The sequence below is a fragment of the Haliotis cracherodii genome, unplaced genomic scaffold (assembly GCF_022045235.1).
Source record: "Haliotis cracherodii isolate W230 unplaced genomic scaffold, xgHalCrac1.p SCAF_40, whole genome shotgun sequence".
In the NCBI taxonomy this organism is placed as follows: Eukaryota; Metazoa; Mollusca; class Gastropoda; order Lepetellida; family Haliotidae; genus Haliotis; species Haliotis cracherodii.
In genome coordinates this window covers 741,957-758,118 of record NW_027266298.1, presented here as the reverse complement: position 1 = coordinate 758,118, position 16,162 = coordinate 741,957, and the positions used below count along the sequence as shown (strand labels likewise).

At 37.3% G+C, this 16,162-nt stretch overlaps 1 protein-coding gene and 2 long non-coding RNA genes across 4 annotated transcripts in view; 1 reads left to right on the top strand and 2 right to left on the bottom strand.

Moving 5' to 3' along the window:
• LOC139441446 (ankyrin repeat and protein kinase domain-containing protein 1-like) overlaps nucleotides 1-16,162 on the bottom strand; it is a 208,689-nt gene that overhangs the window by 133,731 nt on the left and 58,796 nt on the right. The window lies entirely within an intron of this gene.
• LOC139441458 (uncharacterized) lies at nucleotides 4,236-10,110 on the bottom strand. Its single transcript, XR_011651567.1, has 3 exons — nucleotides 9,655-10,110; nucleotides 9,320-9,401; nucleotides 4,236-4,698 (listed from the first exon to the last, which is right to left on the bottom strand). It is a non-coding gene; the product is annotated as an uncharacterized lncRNA (long non-coding RNA).
• Nucleotides 9,988-13,363, top strand: LOC139441459 (uncharacterized). 2 transcript variants are annotated; one of them, XR_011651569.1, is made up of 4 exons: nucleotides 9,988-10,247; nucleotides 10,722-10,780; nucleotides 11,937-12,008; nucleotides 12,760-13,363. It is a non-coding gene; the product is annotated as an uncharacterized lncRNA (long non-coding RNA). The 2 variants fall into 2 exon arrangements; XR_011651568.1 differs by lacking the exon at nucleotides 9,988-10,247 and having other exon boundaries at nucleotides 10,447-10,780.

Here is a 16,162-nt window from a genome sequence, read left to right as displayed (position 1 = left end):
TAAGTACATGGTGTAAGTACATGGTGTAAGTATGTGGTGTAAGTATGTGGTGTAAGTATATGGTGTAAGTACATAGTGTAAGTACATGGTGTAAGTATGTGGTGTAAGTACATGGTGTAAGTATGTGGTGTAAGTATGTGGTGTAAGTATGTGGTGTAAGTACATGGTGTAAGTACATGGTGTAAGTATGTGGTGTAAGTACATGGTGTAAGTACATGGTGTAAGTACATGGTGTAAGTACATGGTGTAAGTACATAGTGTAAGTACATGGTGTAAGTATATGGTGTAAGTACATAGTGTAAGTACATGGTGTAAGTACATGGTGTAAGTACATGGTGTAAGTACATGGTGTAAGTATATGGTGTAAGTACATGGTGTAAGTACATGGTGTAAGTACATGGTGTAAGTACATGGTGTAAGTATATGGTGTAAGTACATGGTGTAAGTACATGGTGTAAGTACATAGTGTAAGTACATGGTGTAAGTACATAGTGTAAGTACATAGTGTAAGTACATAGTGTAAGTACATGGTGTAAGTACGTGGTGTAAGTACTGAGTGTAAGTACATGGTGTAAGTATATGGTGTAAGTACATGGTGTAAGTATATGGTGTAAGTACATGGTGTAAGTACATGGTGTAAGTACATGGTGTAAGTACATGGTGTAAGTACATGGTGTAAGTACATAGTGTAAGTACATGGTGTAAGTACATAGTGTAAGTACGTGGTGTAAGTACTGAGTGTAAGTACATGGTGTAAGTATATGGTGTAAGTATATGGTGTAAGTATATGGTGTAAGTACATAGTGTAAGTACATGGTGTAAGTACTGAGTGTAAGTACATTGTGTAAGTACATGGTGTAAGTACATGGTGTAAGTACATGGTGTAAGTACATTGTGTAAGTATATGGTGTAAGTACATAGTGTAAGTACATAGTGTAAGTACATGGTGTAAGTATATGGTGTAAGTACATAGTGTAAGTACATGGTGTAAGTACATGGTGTAAGTATATGGTGTAAGTACATAGTGTAAGTACATGGTGTAAGTACATGGTGTAAGTACATGGTGTAAGTATATGGTGTAAGTATATGGTGTAAGTACATGGTGTAAGTACATGGTGTAAGTATGTGGTGTAAGTATGTGGTGTAAGTATATGGTGTAAGTACATAGTGTAAGTACATGGTGTAAGTATGTGGTGTAAGTACATGGTGTAAGTATGTGGTGTAAGTATGTGGTGTAAGTATGTGGTGTAAGTACATGGTGTAAGTACATAGTGTAAGTACATGGTGTAAGTATATGGTGTAAGTACATAGTGTAAGTACATGGTGTAAGTACATGGTGTAAGTACATAGTGTAAGTACATAGTGTAAGTACATGGTGTAAGTATGTGGTGAAGTACATTGTGTAAGTACATGGTGTAAGTACATAGTGTAAGTACATAGTGTAAGTATATGGTGTAAGTACATGGTGTAAGTACATAGTGTAAGTACATAGTGTAAGTACATGGTGTAAGTACATGGTGTAAGTATATGGTGTAAGTACATGGTGTAAGTACATGGTGTAAGTACATAGTGTAAGTACATGGTGTAAGTACATGGTGTAAGTATATGGTGTAAGTGTATGGTGTAAGTACTGAGTGTAAGTACATGGTGTAAGTACATAGTGTAAGTATATGGTGTAAGTACATGGTGTAAGTACATAGTGTAAGTACATAGTGTAAGTACATGGTGTAAGTACATGGTGTAAGTACATAGTGTAAGTACATGGTGTAAGTACTTGGTGTAAGTATATGGTGTAAGTACATGGTGTAAGTACATGGTGTAAGTACATAGTGTAAGTACATGGTGTAAGTACATGGTGTAAGTATATGGTGTAAGTGTATGGTGTAAGTACTGAGTGTAAGTACATGGTGTAAGAACACAGTGGAAGTACATGGTGTAAGTACATGGTGTAAGTACATGGTGTAAGTACATTGTGTAAGTACATAGTGTAAGTACGTGGTGTAAGTATATGGTGTAAGTACGTTGTGTAAGTACGTGTTGTGAGTACGTGGTGTATGTACATTGTGTATGTACATGGTGTAAGTACGTGGTGGGAGTACATGGTGTAAGTACGTGGTGTATGTACATTGTGTTGGTTAGATGGTTGGTTGGTTTGTTTAACGCCACACTCCATTTATATGACGACGGTCTGTAAATAATCGAGTCTTGACCAGGCAATCCGGTGATTAATATCATGAGCATCGATCCACGCAATTGGGATACGATGACATGCATCAACCATGTCAGCGAGCCAGACAATCCGATCCCGTTTGTCGCCTCTTACGACAGGCATAGTCAACTTTTACGGCAAGAATGGGTTGCTGAAGACCTATTCTACCCCGGATCTTCATGGGTCGTACATTGTGTAAGTACATGCTGTATTTACATGATGTAAGTACATTGTGTAGGAATATACACAGCAAAAAAAGTGTAGGTTTCCGTCTTCCGGAAACCTTCCGGAAACCTTCCGGATACCTTCCCATTTTGGATCCGGCCCGGATACCTTCCGGAAACCTTCCGGAAACCTTCCAAAAAAAATGTCAAAATTTGGGGGGTGCATTTTGTTCACTTAAGTGTGAAACACATAAAAAAATTAACTTGAAAATACCAAGCAATTTGAAGGTTGTTGAAGGCATCTGGAAGGTTTCCGGAAGGTTTCCGGAAGGTATCCGGAAGGTATCCGGATGCAAATTTTCTTCATGACTTGCTTCTGGTAAATAATGTTAGCCTGTGCATTACAGGTACCTGTTGTAATATTCTGTGTTATTTTAATGGTAAATATCCTCCTAAAACATTTTTGGAGAAGAAAATTGTTCAATTTCATATTTTGTCCTTTTCGGATGTTAAAGGGGAAGTGTACACTCAAAAATCACTTTCTTTCTTTTTCTAAACAAAACGCAATTTTAGAATTAGTTAGTATCTGTGTTTGAAAATATACACTTATTTTTTTTCACAGTGAAAGTAGGAAGCTCACAATAGTGTGAAAGTGATATGCCGTTATGAGGCCTTCGTTTTACGAGCGAAATAGGCCTGAGTTATCCCCCTTAGATTATGACGTAATTGGTGCCAATTCAACTTGGTCCCTGTCTATTCTCAACGCAAAAGATATCAAGGACCAGTTTGCGGTAAAACAACATGGTCTACGACACACTCCGGCGCAGTGGTGACTCAGCATAACACAATTCTGGCTGGCATCTGAGATGCTAGAATCACAAAACTATACCTACACCACGTGAAGCGGCTCTAACAAAGCATGATGACGTCATAATGTTTATCAATTGGCACCAATGACGTCATATTGCAAGGGACATAAGCCATGGTGTTTTTGTTATGGAAATAGAACACTTGGTAAATGTGAAAAATATAAATCGTTTTAGTGCAAAAAATATGTTAATTAAATATGATGTTTTTATATTTTTGTCTATGACACTTCTATGTTAACACTTTTAATGTGGAAAAAGTACAAGAAAAAAAGGTTCATTTCCGTGTGAACTTGCCCTTTAATGGTATTTAATGAACAAACATCAGTTCTTGTATAATGATATCCTTAAATTTCATGTCCAGACTTCCAGTTTGTACTGAGAAAAAGAAAAAGTTACAGGTACCTGTTGTAATATTCTGTGTTATTTTAATGGTAAATATCCTCCTCAAACTGAGATATGTGGGCATGCATTGTTCACAAGTTGTTTTGCGACATGGGTCCAATGTGTGAAGCTTTTTGCTGGTGTCCGCCACCATGATATTGTTGCAATATTGCTAAAAGTGGCAAAACAGCATTCTCACTCACAAAAAAATGGAAAGTCATTGGCTATGTGCTTTGGCATTTGGCCCTGGTGAGATTAACAGATTAGTTTGGAACGGTATCAGTACTTGTTATATCGGGACAGTGTAGTTTCATGGGAATATAAAACAGAATACAATTGTCCCAAATTGGTGCATAAGACTAATGGCATCCATAGAAAACACCTAAATAAAGTACAGAAAAAATATCAATGTCATTTGTCTACTAAGGTGGAACTACAACTTTTGTTAAGTATTTATAGTAGGAAAACATTCAGGGCATTAGTACATTTCATATTTGTTCAGCACCTATGTTATGGCTGATCAGTATTATATATCTTTATGCTAATGAAGCAAAACAAATCATGTTTTTGGAAAAAAATATTATTTATTGATTATATGGCATTTCATAGGTACATATCACAAATTGAAAGTTGATCAAGCAAGAAGAGGAACTAGCATAAAGTAACCAGTGGTGTTTGCAAGGCCTTACAGAACAGACGCTTCAATGCCATTTTCTAAATAAACAAATTAGTCAAATCTCAGAAGAATTTTATTGAAGAAAAATATCTAAAGTCAATTATGTTTCTGCAGTAAACCACAAAAGTCATTCAGATTTGTATGGTCAGCATCGGTGTACACAACCTGGACATAGTCACAGTGCTTTGGCATAAATTCATTCAGACTTCATTAGTGTCATAATAAAACCACCTACAGTAACACTGATGTGGCATTATTCATTCAGAATCATCACTTTCTGAGGTGAATCTGTTGGTTGTTATCAGGAGTACTGTTCATCTTCCGGCGAGTCCCTTGTCTGAATTGTGTGAGCAAGATCTTCTTAAATGTAGCTGGTGTGAGATTGTGAAATCCAGGTACCTGAAACATTTCATAACATCTTTAGAAACTTGTTAGTCAAAAGTTATGAAACACACACATATTTACAAATGTTTAAAGTTGTTTTCTCAAACAGTGAGGTATTGACAATTTATCTTGCAACTGATATTTAACCAATCTTTGAACATGTAAATAAGCCATTGCAAACAGTAAAGTGTTCAGAAAATACAAAAATGTATCCGGTCTTCTAAAACAATACCACAAGGTTCACCTGAATTTTGGTTGAGTGTTTGCATTACATCAAAATGTAAGGAAGGGTAAACAAGACTATGAAAAACTAAGTTACATAGGTTCTTATACATAAATACATAAATGCAACTATTCATAATTATCAAAACACATGTCATGTAAGTGATCTCAAAATACAACATAATGAGCGAGTGAGTTGGTATAGTTTCATGCAGCTTGTTAGCAATATTCCAGCTATGGGCTTCACACATTGTACCCATGTGGTGAATTGAACCCGGGTTTCAGAGACTGTTTCACCCACTAGGCTACCCTTGCACACCAAATACAAAAGAAAGTATATTAGGAATTCAGACAATAGATATTCTCACCAAATTCATTAATTCATTAATGGAAGCTATATTGAAATTCAAATTTTGACAAATTAGGATGAGACTGTAGAAGCATTTATCTAAGTTATTATGGATATTAAATATCTACCGTTAATTGGTAGTCCATCATAGACAGTGATAAGAAATTCAACTGAAAAGTACAACCTGAACCATCAACTAAAAACTATGTATATTACATTAAAGGGGCCGGTCATGTATTACCGGTATGTTCTCATTCATTTTTGACACAACCCTCCCTGAAAGAAAATGCAAAGCACTTTATATTTTATTGTCCATTTTGTCAAAAGTCTCCCCTAGAGACTCTCACATTTTAGGGTGACCCTCCCTGTTTGTTCTGATCTGAATTCAAATATTCATGACTCATTATCATATTTTATCATTCATCCTATCTTTTTTGAAAATTAACTAAATAAAGATTAACTATAACATGCAAATCTGCCAAAATATTGGCCTGGCAAAGTTTAAATTAATCATAATTACTGTTATAAAGTTTTGGATCCATCGTCTGTTTCTAAATACAGTGAAACCCAACTTTGACTTGTGTGGCATTGTTGAATCATCTACCCAATGTTCTTTATGCATTGATATGCATCTGCACAGAGTGGTCAAAGTCTGTGTCTGACACATAGTGTGCTACAAGGGAGACATCAGTTTGTGTCTAGCCAAACTGTCTGATAATCTCAAGGGCTGCCTTGGTAGCATCAAGGGATGTAGCTAATCCTAAATAAACATAAAACAAGTGACATCATCTCTTCTACAGAACACATGATCAAAGCCTGCCCCACCTTTGATGTTTATTACCTTGCTACTCTAAAAACAGCTAATTAGCAAAATGAACTCAATGTCAAATCATTGTGGACTAGGGATTAACAGGGCAATTAGTGTCGGGTGGGTATTAGTACTTGCAATTGTCTGTTAATTACTTAATTGAGTAGTGACGGCTTAGTCAGTTGTGCCTTTCCAAATGTTATTCAACTTATCGAGTCAGTTTACTATGTACCATGCTTCTTGGGACCAAGGAAATGTATCTTGCTGGATAACAGTTTTTTTTCTAATTTATCAGAGATCAGAAATAATAATAATGACGTTTTTGATGTGCATTTCTTTGTTGTGTTCACTAGGATGATGGTGATGGTGTTTGAATTATTAGACACTATTTATTCCAAAAGAGGAATAGGGTTGGTGAAGAGGCAAAGCTTATTTGAACAACATATATATTGATATACAGAAACTGTACAACAAACAGATTAACTGTATCTACAGTTGAAACTATCATGATGCAAATTTTCACTGAATCAAAGTCATATCTTTTCAAGACTCAGATCAGGTTGTAGTGATTGAAGGTCACATTAAACTTGCTAATTTCAAATCATTCATCCCACACTTATGATTTGGTTTGTTGTTTTATGCCGCACTCAAGCATTATTCCGGCTATATGTAAATAATCAAGTCTGGACCAGACAGTCCAGTGATTGACATCATGAGCATCGACCCACACAATTGGGATCAATGACATGCATCAACCAAGTCACCGAGCCTGATCGCAACCTGATGGCGTTAGTCAACTCTTTAGACGAGCATTGTCGCCCGTTACGGAAAGTATTGGGTTACAAATATCCCTTGTAAAACCTTTCAACATGTTCAAATGACACATCGAAAGGACATTGTGAAAAATTGCACCATGTTAGGATTCTTAAATACAGTTTCAGCTTGACATTGAGTACTTTAAACTTTAAAGTGAAAAATACATTCACAACAGTCGGTGAGTAAATTGGAGTAGGGGAATAATTTCGAAGGTAAACTTGTTTCAACGTTTAACAACTACATGCATTTGTGTTTGTATGAGACGATGTGTGTTTAATTCCATATATTTTACTTCAAAGCATGTTATCACAATAAATTGAGTCGGGTATCGGATAAGTTGGAGTAGAGGCTAATTTCTATTGTAAACCTGTTTTAACATTTCACAATTATTGGTCTTTGCAAGTTATCATTCCTAGTTTAAATTCATTTATTTTACCAAGGTAAAAAAAAAAATAAGGTGTCATTTTCGTCAAGTAATAATCGCCGTTTTCGCTTTCGGCGAGTATTTCGCCAGTCAGTGCTGTTTTGCTAAGGTGTCGTTTCAGCTATAACCCGCTTATTGCACATTATTAGTTTCAATTTATATTTATAATCATTTTAACCACTGTAATAAGTAAAAAAATGAAATAAAAGTATATAGAAAATAAACAAGCACTTGTTATAAAATGTGCATCCGCAGGCAATATTTATAAGATAATCCTGCATGTAGCTGTGGCCATCACACTGAAGATGCACTTCACTTCTTTTTCATATGTCCAAATTACAATGATTTAAGACAGAATATGTACTATTATGTTAAGGGATATGATCTAAATTCAATTCTATTAGGTAATCCTGAAAGGACGTCAAAAATAAACTTAGAAATTCTTAAATCAGTAGAAGACTACATTCAGCTATCCAATAGGTTTTGTGATTGTACATAGCATCTTAAATTTATAATACTATTCCTTGCCGTATATTGCAGTACACTATTACTACTAAAAATGCGACCTGACAGCGCCGACAACGTAGTTTCTATAATTAGAACATGTATATAATTGTATTCCTTGACTGTACTTTTGTCATATCATATTGTATTCTAATTCTGGAGCGGTATTCAAATAAGTTTTTGCTTGTTTACCCATCCAGTTCACATATAAATGTTTAAAACAATATTTAGTAAACAAATAATTTAAACTCATGCAACAACATAGCGTGTGAAGACGATAGACCACTGAAAAGAGCATATATATGCACATCCAATGACCCCTGACATCACAAGGCATTGTTTTGCCAGGGTGTCAGGCAACAGAATACTACGAATTACATCACAGGGTACTGTGACCTGTTTGAAAAGGTACTGTATTCTAAAAGTAGGCCCAAAATTCTAGACAATCCAGTGATTGATATTGTGAACATCAATCCACACTGTTAGATGGTCACTGTCAGATGCCATGAACCAGGTCACTGAGCCTGATCACCTGATCTATTAGGTTATCTCTTATGGGTGAGGCTAAAACGGCACCTCAGCAAAATGTCACTGATTTCTCCAACGAAAACAGCACCTTGATTTGGCAAAAAGGGCTACTAATTGTTGTCTGTTATCTGGAGAGACATGTTGATTCCTGGCCGAAATATATATAAATGAAATTTCTATAAAATTACTATTTATTTCCTACTTACTAAAATAAATATGACATATATAGTATACCTGCTGTCCAGTTTCTTGACATTTTCGCCAGACTCAGGTTCAGCTTGACATTGAGCTAATCTGAGTAAAGCTACTTAAAACTTCAAAGCATGTGATCTTTCAATGATAAGTTTAGTTGCACCTCCCAATCAGAATCATGAGTAAATTTGAGCAGAGGCTAATTTCTAATGTAAACTATTTTTAGGTGACTAACATTTAACAATTATTTGTGTTTGCAAGTTTAATTGCATTTATTTTACTTCAAAGAAATCAAAGCATATTATATTTTCACAATAAGTTTAGTTGCATCTCCAAATCAGAGTCGGCAAGTAGATGCTAGTTTTTAATGTAAACCTTTTTGAAAATTTCTCAGTTATTTGTGTTTACAAGTGACCATGCAAGTTTAATTTCATGTATTCGGGCATATTCAGACCCAAGGTAAAAAAAATTAACAAGGTGCTGTTTTCACCAGGCAATAGTAGGCGAGGTACTATTTCCCTTTATAGTTTTACCCTCTCTTACAACTAGCATAGGTTGATGGGGACCAATTCCAACCCGGAATCCCCAAATGAGTGGGTATGGTTTTACGCTGTTTTTAGCAATACCACAGCAAGGGACACCTGACATAGACTTCACACATTGTACCCATGACAAGAATCGAACCTTGGTCTTCAGCACTTCAACCACTATGCTACCCCACCGCCAAAATTCCCAACATGATAAAGTTGTTATCACGGTATTCTTCAACAAGTTCAAGTGAAAATATCCATACCTTTCAAATGTCTTATCTTCCACTTCACTATGTTCACTGTTGCAAAACTCCTGTCATTTAATTTGTTCTTGATTATTCACACCTGCAAAAGTAAGTTTAGTCGGTACGGTATGAACTAAAAAATGAGTCACTATAGAGTATCTAGATAAAGGAATACAAGTAAGCAAACATATTTCTACATCATATACATTAGCAAGGATTAACATAAATTAGGTAGATTGCTTATCCTACAAAAATTAAATCACACATTTACTAACATATATAACACAGAATAAGTGGCTTACAGAAGATAAATAACTTTAATACGTGATCAATATGATTAACATATTCCTTACCTGAATCAGAGACCATATAACAGTCTATGTATTATGGTCTCTGTCTGAATATGTCACATCTTCAGCTCCCTGCAATCGAGGTTGTGAAACATTTCTGCTGTAGGAATATTACATCCGCTGGGATATCCCTTGTCACACTGCCTGGCATGGTAGGCAAACGCATATTCCATACACCACATAGGTATACTTCCTAATACACACTGTCGAAATCCCCGCGGCTCCCAATATGGCCTGTATGAACTGTAATCGGCCAACCTCGTCTCTTTCCGTAACTGCTGCAGAAATGACCGCTCGTCATTCGTGACCAACTCGTGTTATTCCGGGACAAGCAAGTCTACCCATAATTCCCTGTATGGCCGAGGGCGCCATTTTGGAACACAATTGTAAACAAACACTCAAACCTCGTGTACTCGATGTACACCGTGATGCTTGATTGCGATATGCTTACCTCGTGTATGGATACATTGTTCTCAATCACCCGTAACTCGGAAATCCCGGTCGAAATCCACCTGAGCCATCCACAACGAGGACGTCAAGTATTTCGAAAACTCGATTGACAGCCGAAGGAAGGAAGAGCAGCTTGCAGATGCCAGGTATGTAGCACGGCTTCGAGACATAATGTTCCATGATTTCTATACAGAGATCTTATGGAATGGATTGATTTAGATATTTTCCTGATCTCCATGTTACTACTGTAAACGTCAAGGGCCCTTTTAGTTTTGTTGTTTTCGGAAACCCTTTGTTATTATTATGATCAAGTGTTTGTTGTGACATGGTATTTCTATTTGGGCTTGCATAAGAGCTACAGTTGCAGGACTTTTAAGGGTCGTGTCCTTATTCTCAACATAACGCTGGGATTTGATGATGAGGGTTAGTTACCAAGGGTATAAATCTGGCAAAGTGCATGTCAAACAAAACGTGGCATTCAATTCCAATCATGTGTTGCCACCTGAACCACCTGAAAGTGAGATATGGATTACAATGAATAATGACAGATTATCAATCTTTAACAAATTCACACTGAAACATTGAAAGGATAAAGACAAGTTAGTTGTTTTCTGTTTCAGCATGTTCAGGGTTTGTGGGGAGGTTCACAGACATCCTCAGGGAGGATACCAAGTATTGAGTGAGTATTTTTGTTTGTGATAAATACAAACTACATGTATTCATCATGGTATATTTCAATGTAATGTGAAACATCACACTCACAATAGTCCAGCTCTGTGATGACAGCCTGTAAATAATTGAACATGGACCAGGCAATCTAGTGATTGTTATTTTCAGCAAAGATCCATGCCCTCAGAGTATGATGACAACCTAGTCTGACCACTCAATTCATTAGTTGATTAGTGTTTGCAGCGGTAGAAACTAACACTTTCAGTCCACTAGTCCTAAAATGATAGCATATAGCAAAACCTTTAAAATGTCAAAATGACTAGTGCCAATTTCTAACCCTGGTGTTTGGATGTTGTGTTTGTGTGTGTATGTATGAGTGTATTTAGGTTGGTTTGTTGTTTAACGCCGCACTCAGCTGTATGATGGCGGTCTGTAAATAATCGAGTCTGGACCAGACAACCCAGTGATTCATATCATGAGCATCGAGCCACGGAATTTAGATCAATGACATGCATCAACCAAGTCAGAGTCTGACCACCCGATCCCCACCCGATCCCGTTAGTCACCTTTTACGACAAGCACAATGGCCTTTTACGGCAAGCATGGGTTGCTGAAGACCTAGTCTACCCCGGAATCTTCACGGGTCGAGTGTATTTAACTTAAATCATGAATCCTATACTTGTTTCTCTGTGCTTTTACAATGTAACCCAAATTTTCTCGGGAATAATAAAGTATTCTCTTATTTATATCATTTCTGAACAAAGTGTCATATCAAGGTTAGATCTCTGTCAAAACAGTGCCATGGAAAAGCCAAACAAATAGCCTAGAAATAAAAGTAAATACTGCATTGCATTAATCTGCATTTCAAGAAAATGTGGCAATAATTCATGGAATGATATTCAACATGGTGAGGATCTCTCTGCATTGTCGAACAAGTTATTTCCTATGTAATGTATGTGTTGAATGACCCTGACTTTGTTGTCAAAATATTGTTTTAACATTTGTTAAATATGGGGATAAATGTCATCTCTGAATGTTTGACATGAATTATTATGATTAGGGTAGTTCTAAGTCGGAATCACAACCGGGGTCTTTTCATTTGAATCAAATGTACAACATGTACAGTTTGGACATTTCTGTGATGTGAATGCTACTTATGTTTGTAGAATGTCCGGATGAATAAAAGAGACAGTCATCCGTGCAGCATCAATGCAAAGAAAGACCATAGAAGAGCAACAGTGAGTGGTAAATATTTTGAAATTATTCTGTTTGGTTCATATGGTTATTTTGCAAATATGTCTTCAGTTTGTTCCTTATCGCTGTAGGCACGGATGTCCTATTATCTAAGGCACTACAATTTTCTGTGCAGAGTTGCATCTCTTGGGCTTAGCAGAAACCTATAGTCATGGGTTCAAATCCTGGTTCTCCCCGATTATGTTGCTAGGTTTGTCAGCATTATACACATACTCGTGGGATTCATCAAAGACCTGCATCACTTAGGACTTTCTTCCCACATCAAACTAACATGCGGTGATATATCTGGAATACTGTTCAAAGCAGTGTTAAAGCCAAATCATTTATTTAACACTGCATCCAGCAATAGTTTGGCTATGTGACAAGGATTGTGAATATATATTTTTCCATGTTGATGAGTTGAAACAATCACTAAATGACATCTCTTAAAAAGATTCCCAGCATTCCAAGCCTAATTAATAGATAAGGTTGTGATTGAGTAGGCTCATTGATCACATGTAATCATACCACAGTGATGTGGGATATTGTCCATAATAGTTATCATCGGTTTGTCTGGACCGAGTTCATAACATTAGTCACTGGTTTGTCTGGTTGAGATTTGAGATGTGATTATCTTAAATGTTTAGCATATAGACTCACATATGACAACTTAAGTGATTTTGCTGCCTTCTATCTGTAAGTACATGTGGCAACAATTCTTTTTGATTGCTAAAATCTTTTTACATAATGCTGCAGAAACTGAAGTCCTGCTTGAGATCCCTGGATGAGTACTCCAGGTTGACAGTCTGGAAGGACCAGACAAGGGAGTCCTAAACAGAGGCTGCACCCCTTCAGATATCAGAGGTGATTTGCAGACAGCGATGATGAGGGTCCTGTTATTTCAATGGAGGCTGACCGAGAAATAGTATGCCAAATGGTACTGGGACACACAAAGGCTGGTCTGGCTAATGTGAGAAGACCAACCAATGCCAAGCTGGAGTGGAATTCTTCCAGGACATTCAGGAAATTCTTGTAAACACTTGAAAGGAATGATAAATGGGACTTATTGTCTTTAAATGTGGACCCAAACACCAAATGGAAAGTTCACAATTCTACTAACACAATGCAGCAGAGATAGAGTCTAACTGGTATCCCCTCATCCTGGTTCCTGTTCATCCATGGCAATATAGAAAGAAAAGGAGGATTGAGGGAAAGTAAGTCATCTGAACTGGTGAACATAATCCGTAGGTACTGTCAAGCGAACAGTTATCACACTCTGTTATGAGTATTGAAGAATAGGATGAAATTGCATACTGCATCAGGAACCATCATGTGAACACTGTTCAATGTGCGATATACTATAGGCATATGAATAAAAGAAATTGATAATTTGATTGTTGCTTATGTTTCATTTGCCAGCTGTGTAAATGGGGATGTTTCATGATTTGGCCTCAGTTTAATAGCCACACTTATCTTATGAAACCATGCATTGCTTGGGCATCTCAAGATAAATAACACATGTTTCCTTTGCTCTGAAAATGTCTGATGACACATTGATCTGTTATGTCAAAGGTTAAAGTCACAACCAGACAAAAAGTTTGTTTGTGGTCTAACTCTTCCTTTGGGCAGGGGTCGAAGTTGGAAAAAGGTCGTGTGTGATCTATATATACTACATTTTCCCTTAAATTGCCTTTTCTACAGAAGTCTTAGTAACTCTTATACATATACTGGTTACATTACTTCCATATTTTGGTCAATGATATGTTGAATTCTACCAAAGGACTGCATATTTGGTTTATGTGCTGGATAGCTCTTTGAAATGTTTTTGAAATATTTATCACTGATATTGAAGGTCAAATTCACACTCAGAAGTGATAACTCATGAGGGGTTGAAGTGTAAGATCAAGGAAACAGTGAAGGGGTCATTCATAAAGTATTTCTGCAATTATAACTAAAATGCCTATTTCTGGAGATATTTGTGAAGTATTAAGCACATCGTTGTTATATTATTTGAATACACATATATGTGCAGTGGTTACAACTCCAGTGTCAAATTAACTGTCAATCCCTTTTAATAAAATAATTCACAGTAACTGAGGAAGAGCTTACTGTAGTACCATAAAACTAGGGTGAGGCAAATGTCAATGAAGTTAGTATTTTGGATATAACAAGTACATGTACCGTTACAAATAGTCTTATTATCATCTCACTAGGACCAAAGGCCCAATTGAGCACATTGTCAATGACTTTTTCTTTTTCTCAGTACAAACTGGAAGTCTGGACATGAAATTTAAGGATATCATTATACAAGAACTGATGTTTGTTCATTAAATACCATTAACATCCGAAAAGGACAAAATATGAAATTGAACAATTTTCTTCTCCAAAAATGTTTTAGGAGGATATTTACCATTAAAATAACACAGAATATTACAACAGGTACCTGTAATGCACAGGCTAACATTATTTACCAGAAGCAAGTCATGAAGAAAATTTGCATCCGGATACCTTCCGGATACCTTCCGGAAACCTTCCGGAAACCTTCCAGATGCCTTCAACAACCTTCAAATTGCTTGGTATTTTCAAGTTAATTTTTTTATGTGTTTCACACTTAAGTGAACAAAATGCACCCCCCAAATTTTGACATTTTTTTTGGAAGGTTTCCGGAAGGTTTCCGGAAGGTATCCGGGCCGGATCCAAAATGGGAAGGTATCCGGAAGGTTTCCGGAAGGTTTCCGGAAGACGGAAACCTACACTTTTTTTGCTGTGATAGTGTAACTATGTCGCGCAAGTACATAGTGTAAGCATGCAGTGTGTGTAGATGGGATACGTACATACAGTAAGGAGATGGTGTAAGACAATAGTGTGAGTAAATAGCACATAGTGTGAGTACAAAGTGAGAGTATATAATGTATGTGCGTGGTGTAAATGCATTGTGTAAGTACATGGTTTACGTATATAGTGCAAGTATGTGGTGTAAGTACACGGTGCAAGTATTGTGTGTATATATACTGAACCAAATTAAAAGCACAATCCTAAAATGTTAACATTTTGACCAGTTATCATTTTGGGCCCTTATTGTAATGGTCACGTATTGTCTTCAGATAACACACGTTTTTGTGCAGGTAATTCCATCAAAATCATGTGCACAGCACTTTTGTGGCAAAAGTGGTTTTTCACGTTCAACTGGTCACTTGGCCATAATACCGCACGTGTTTCACTTGTTAGCAGTCATTAACAAAAAAAGAAAAACACACGAAAACACGAAGTCTTTACGGCCATTTGTCATGCCACGCCTTTCAAATGTGCAACGTGAACGTGCCATCGGCATGTTGCAGATTGGAACGTCTGTAGCTGAAGTCGCAAGGACGATGGGTTGTAGTCGACGGACTGTTTATGATTTACACACGCGTCTACAGCAAACGGGTACCACCGCTGATCGCCCTCAGCCAGGTCGACCACGTGTGACGTCACATGCAGAGGATCGTCAGATTGTCTTACGTCACCTCCGTAACCGCTTTTGACGGCTACATCAACCAGAAATGAACTGTTTAGGGGTAGTCTGAGTGCGCAAACTGTTCGAACCCGTCTGAGAACTGCTCACCTTCAAGTTCGACGGCCATACTGCGGGCCGATTCTGACTCAATTACACAGACGTCATCGTCAATTGTGGGCACAGCGACACTTACGATGGACTCAGAGGAATCGGAATCAAGTCGTCTTCAGTGATGAATCCCGATTTAATCTTCGATTTGCTGATGTTAGGTTTAGGGCGAGGGCGTGGAGTGTTGTGTACAGGAAGTTGACAGATTTCGAGGTGGAAGTGTTATGGTGTGGGGTGGTTTCTGTGGCAATGCGCGTTCCAGGCTTCTTGTCATCCATGGCAACCTAAACGCTGCTGCTTACCGCGACCAGGTACTGGCACCAGAAACTCTGCCTTTTATGGCGGCACATGGACCCGGTTTGATCTTCCAACACGACAATGCCGGACCCCACACAGCAATTTTGAAAAAGGAATTTCCTTCAGAATGCGGGAGTCAACGTCATGGACTGGCCGTCAAGGTCTCCCGACCTCAATCTCATCGAACACGTCTGGGATGCTCTTGGCAGAAGGCTGCGCACTCTCCAGAACCAACCACAGAATTTGAAAGATCTTGGC